General features: G+C 39.0%; 1 long non-coding RNA gene across 1 annotated transcript; it reads right to left on the bottom strand.

The window, feature by feature from the left end:
- Positions 1 to 207: 207 nt before the first annotated feature.
- LOC114295332 (uncharacterized) lies at positions 208 to 996 on the bottom strand. Its single transcript, XR_014335923.1, has 2 exons — positions 604 to 996; positions 208 to 498 (listed from the first exon to the last, which is right to left on the bottom strand). It is a non-coding gene; the product is annotated as an uncharacterized LOC114295332 (long non-coding RNA).
- Between the last annotated feature and the right edge of the window lie 5,080 nt (positions 997 to 6,076).

Below are 6,076 nucleotides of genomic sequence, written 5' to 3'. Positions count from 1 at the left end.
TGTTGATCTTGTAAAATACTAATATGAGAGATCTTAAATAATTTTTTTTTTTAAATTACGAAAAATAAAAAATTCAATTTAAAAAAAAAGAAGTGTAGATAAAACCAAACAAGGTTATTTTTTTAATTTTATTTTTTCAGATTGATCACCCTCACCCAATATGTTAGGTTATTGCGAACTCGATAAAAATTCAAACACCATCAGAGATTCCTTCAAGAAAAGCTCACACTCTTTTATACAAGAATATCAATCATCATACAGCACATATAACTAAGGTAGTAGAAATACTCTTTTGGTTCTAATTAGGATCAAAACAACAATTATAAAGGTTTGTAGTACATGTACCAATTAATCTATGAATCCATCAATTCAAATATTCAAACACTTGATGAACTCTCATGAAGAAGAAGAAAAAGAAGAAGAACAATCGTCAATCGAACTCAAAATAAGAATGGCATAGCCGAGAAACCAGGGCTCGCCATCAACATCGAACCTCTCCTGCAAATCACCACCACACAATAGTTAATTCTTCATTCATCAATCATCAGATCCCCCCCAAAAAAAAATAAAGAAATAAAATAAATAAATTAATTAAATTGTTACCTGTAATTATCACAGTGGCTAGAAGATCTAGCGATGGCCGTGGATTTGGATTTTTCGGAGGCTTTTTTGTTTCTGTTTTCAGTCTTTTTGGTACCGAGATCCGAGACCACACTGTCCTCCGAAATCGCCGAAAGAGCCGGTTTCCGGTGCGCCGAGGGGTTTACTTTCATCGAGCGGCGGCGACTCCGAGAAGGCAGAGGCCGAGCCACCTCTTGCTGCGGCGGCGGAGTGGCGGCGATGGCACCACAACACCACCGGAATTCTAAGAAAAACTTCATCAGATTCAGCTTTGAATGAATATTCTCTCTCTCTCTCTCTAACACACAGTGAGTGGAATTTGCGCGACTGAACTGAACGACTGAATCTTATATAGGTAGACCCTTTAGAGAGAGATTTGAAATTTTGGCCAAGTTTGACCACACCAAAATAATTCATCTCCTTATTTTTTTTCACCACATTTCTTCTTTATTTTTGTTTGTACATTTTTTTTTATAAAAAAATAAAAAATATATTTATTTAAATCATTCTAAATAATCCCAAACGTGGAGTTTGTATATTGGTTTATGAATTTCCAAGTTAGGTTTTGTCCCTATCTAATGAGAATCCTAGTTGCTTTGCTTAAATAAAATATGATGAATTACAAACACATTCCCCTTGTTTGATTAACATACGAATTGCGTCTTATAATTGTGAAAATTATATTTTCTCTTTGGCTTTTTTAGTTTTATGATAAATTCGTTATTTTTATTAATAAATTATTAAGTCAATTAATAATTTTTAATGTTATTAAAAATATATTTCAATTAATAATTTAAGTAATTTTATTATTGTATTTGTGTGGGTGATTTTCCGACCACACTGCCCGCTTAGTAACCAGCTGGAGAGCACTGGCAGAATAGATGGCACCTGACTGACCTGCAACAGAAATATAAGAATCCCGCGGTGGTTTCGACCACCTGGGGGGCACTCCGACGATCAAGTCAGTATATCTCTCAAAGATAAATCAAGTACTAAACTCACAAGCTTGAGTATCAAAAAACATACCTTAGACCCATGGGGTGCCTCTCTTTTATAGCCAATACAATCCTAGCCCCAATAGGAGCCTGGCCCTAATGGACTTAGGATTAGTGCTAATCTGGGACTCCCAGTGGGATTAGGATAAACTCTCTAAGAGTCTTATCTTTACCCAAACTGAAGTCTTCTTCCAATCTAGGACTCTTGTCCATATCCAAGTTGAGTTCCCTCTTCATTCTAGGACTCTTGTCCCTTATCCGCTTATCTCGGATTCCGATATCTTCGGAGGCAACCTCGGCCTAGTCGAGATCACCTCGGCGTCACGACCAGGACACGTGGCACCTCGGCTGACACATCGGCGTCACCTTGCCACGTGTTGGTACTCAAAAAATATATCCCCACAACTGCCCCCTAGGTTCTATTACCTCGGCATTCTGAGGTGATGGAACCTACACTGTTCGTTCATCTGTGCCCCTCTGTCTGAGATCAAACTTGCCGACCTCAAAGTTCCCTGGACTTCGCTGTCCACTGGTGTCAAGAATCAAGTTTCATGCTTTCCAAACTGCTTGAAATCGCACCTCCTAGCCGAGATTCTGGTTCCTTTAATTCATAAACTCCAAGAGCTTTGCAACTGCTCCACTCACACTCTCTGGTGAGTTCCCGATTTCCAGTCACCTATTTGACTCCGGCGATTTTCATATCGGCGTTCACTTCACTTTGTAGGTTCATAAACTCTTACTTTTTTATTAAGCTCAATCTTTCATAACTCTTCTGATTTACTTTGAATCTGTTTATTTGCCATCTGTGGCCTTCTATTCTCGTCTATCTTCAAGTTTTTGATTTCTTTATTGCTAAAAATGCCTGGAACTGTTCTTGTCATATCCGCTTTCTGTTGCTAGCATCATGTCTGGGTCATTACTTTCTTGTTCTTCACATACTTACTTAGTGCCTGTGTACTTGGCTTTATTCTTTAACTTTGTTGTCTTCTTGACTATTTTTCTCTTTTTCCATTTAATCCTCTGGCTTCTTCTCTTTCTAGCTCTTTTGCTTAAATCCGTCATTTGTTCCAAGCTTTCAAGCTTCTGCAACTGTCTTCGTTTCTCTCCTCCGGTGAAGCTTTACGTTATTCTGTCATTGTCGTCAAACTTCGGCAATTCTCATTTTGGCTTCCCTCTTTCTGGTAAGCCACTGTTCCTCCTGGTTTTATTTCTTGTTGCTTTCCAAGAAGCTCTGCTTCATTGTTAATCACCATTGCTTGTTTTACCCGTTATTTCCAAATCATCTTCTTGACTACACTCTGTTCACATATCTGTTGATTTCTGCCACTGTTCTTGGCTTGACACACCTGTGCAATCTTTTTAACTTGATTTCTTGATAGATTCATCATCATTCTTGATTACGAATTACATTCTTGTTTCTGTTTTCTGTGTCTTTTTTCAAATTCTTGCTTTCAATCTTTGCCTTCAAACTCTGAGGTGCCAATCGCCAAGAAGAGCTTTGATCAAACTCTTCAGGAGGTTGATGCTGAGCTCGTGGTTGAGAAGGCTGCTGAGAAGTTCTTTCCAACTGTCTTCTGGGGGTGAGACATAACCTACCGCTGATGCCGAGTAGTTTGCTTCCTTCTTAAAATTGATGCCGAGGTAGCGGTAGAGAAGCTCCTCCAACTGACTGCCGAGGCTGAACCATTGTCGTCCGTCGAAGTAGATTAGTCCGACGTTCTTGCTTTCAGTCCCTAGTTCTTTAAGGTCTTCATTTTTGTACTTGCCAACCTTCTCAGCTCTTAACAAGCTAGTTGGTTATCTCGGTTGATCATATCTCGGAAACGTCTTTCAGTGTTTTATCTCGACTATACCAAACTTATAAATTGCTACAAATTTCAACAAGTGTTTAAACAATATACTTAGCTTTTACCTCAACCTGTAAATTGCTGCAAATTTCAACAGATGATCACATGTCGGCTTAACATTATCTTGTAAATTGTTACAAATTTCAACAAGTGTTAAGCATCTTCTCTGGTTTAACCAACCTGTAGATTGCTACAAGTGTGCAGACTATAACCTCGGCTTCACTTCGACTTGTAAATTGCTACAAATTTCAACAAGTGAAGAGAAACAGTAATCTCGGCTTAACTCCAACTTGTAAATTGCTACAAATTTCAACAAGTGAAGATAAGGAATCAGCTTAACTCCAACTTGTAAATTGCTACAAATTTCAACAAGTGAAGATAAGGAATCAGCTTAACTCCAACTTGTAAAATGCTACAAATTTCAACAAGTGAAGATAAGGAATCAGCTTAATTCCAACTTGTAAATTGCTACAAATTTCAACAAGTGAATTAAGGAATCAGCTTAATTCCAACTTGTAAATTGCTACAAATTTCAACAAGTGAATTAAGGAATCAGCTTGACTCCAACTTGTAAATTGTTACAAATTTCAACAAGTGAAGACAAGGAATCAGCTTGACTCCAACTTGTAAATTGCTACAAATTTCAACAAGTGGAGACAAGGAATCATCTCGGCTTAATTTCAGTTAAGCATCGTCTCGGTTTAACTTCGGTTAAGTATCATATTGGTTTAACCAACTTGTAAATTGCTACAAATTTCAACAAGTGTTAAACGCATTCTTCTTCTCTCTGCCCCCCAGTGTGAACTTAAAATCCACTTGGGTTCTCATCATACATGTAGCTTCGACCTTGTCGCCGAGGTTTAATTCAAGCCGAGGTTGTCGGCCTTGGTTTCTCTATTGATCTTACTTGGCTCCAACATGAGTTTGATTTTCGGCCTCGCATCGGCGAGCCGTTTCTCTTTTCTTGTTCCGATGCCTTTGTTCCCGGCATGTCCTCATCGGCCTTAGCATACTTCTCAATTCTGGCCAACTTTAGTCTGATCTTGTGTGTTTCCTTTTTATCTTCTGGGATCTGAGATCTGCTCATTGTGCTCTTCTCTTCTCGGACTCAGGTGCCGAGATCTTATCTTCTAGAATCTTGGATTTGCTCACTTAGGTTGAACTCTTGTCTTCTCAGGCCTACTTGTTTAGGCTGAGATCATGTCTTCTTGGATCCGGGATCTGTTCACTCAGGATGAGTTCTTCTATACTTGAATGTTATCTCCTTGGGAGCGCTCATGCCCCCATGTCTTTGCATCCCTTCTGGAAGGGTTTTCGTTCTTCCGCAGGTATCTATCCTTCCATACCTGGAGGTCATCTTCGTTGCTTTAATCTGTTGTCTTTGGTGCGTCACCTACCTGGCCGGCTTCTTTCACTCCGTGACTCTGGTCACGAGTTTTCTGTGTTGCTATTGTCTCCTTCAACGTCGAGGTTGATAGATCTCCTATTCCTAGCAAGAGCGTTGTCTCCAGTCTGATCCTTCTGTCCGTCATTGGCCATCTATTCTTCTTTCTTTCCCACAGACGGCGCCAAATTGTGTGGGTGATTTTCCGACCACACTGCCCGCTTAGTAACCAGCTGGAGAGCACTGGTAGAATAGATGGCACCTGACTGACCTGCAACAGAAATATAAGAATCCCGCGGTGGTTTCGACCACCTGGGGGGCACTCCGACGATCAAGTCAGTATATCTCTCAAAGATAAATCAAGTACTAAACTCACAAGCTTGAGTATCAAAAAACATACCTTAGACCCATGGGGGTGCCTCTCTTTTATAGCCAATACAATCCTAGCCCCAATAGGAGCCTGGCCCTAATGGACTTAGGATTAGTGCTAATCTGGGACTCCCAGTGGGATTAGGATAAACTCTCTAAGAGTCTTATCTTTACCCAAATTGAAGTCTTCTTCCAATCTAGGACTCTTGTCCATATCCAAGTTGAGTTCCCTCTTCATTAGGACTCTTGTCCCTTATCCGCTTATGTCGGATTCCGATATCTTCGGAGGCAACCTCGGCCTAGCCGAGATCACCTCGGCGTCACGACCAGGACACGTGACACCTCGGCTGACACATCGGCGTCACCTTGCCACGTGTTGGTACTCAAAAAATATATCCCCACAGTATAATAGAATAATTAAAAACGATTTATAATTTTTCAAATCACATGGGACAATCTATATTTTAAATAAATTTCAAGAGTGTATTTGTAATTTATCTAATAAAATATTTATGTATTCGGCAATTCTTATTTTTTGGAAAACTTTTTAATTTTACCGTTTTTGGTGGAAGTCTAGCTAATTCAGGAACTTTTTTTATTTGTTAATTTTTTTTTCCTATCTAATATTTTATCTCTTCTAGGGTGTTAAGGATTTGCCGACAATAAAATATTTATGTATTCGGCAATGTTTTTTTTTGGGAAACTTTTTAATTTTACCGTTTTTGGTGGAAGCCTAGCTAATTCAGGAAGTTTTATTATTTGTTAATATTTTTTTTCCTATCTAATATTTTTTTATCTCTTCTAGGGTGTTAAGGATTTGAAGATTATTGAGACAGGATTGGACTTCTTTCATATTATCA

The sequence above is a fragment of the Camellia sinensis genome, chromosome 7 (genome assembly GCF_055761805.1).
Source record: "Camellia sinensis isolate YWXY chromosome 7, ASM5576180v1, whole genome shotgun sequence".
In the NCBI taxonomy this organism is placed as follows: Eukaryota; Viridiplantae; Streptophyta; class Magnoliopsida; order Ericales; family Theaceae; genus Camellia; species Camellia sinensis.
The sequence above is the reverse complement of the archived record's forward strand: the minus strand, read 5'-3'. Positions and strand labels throughout refer to the sequence as shown.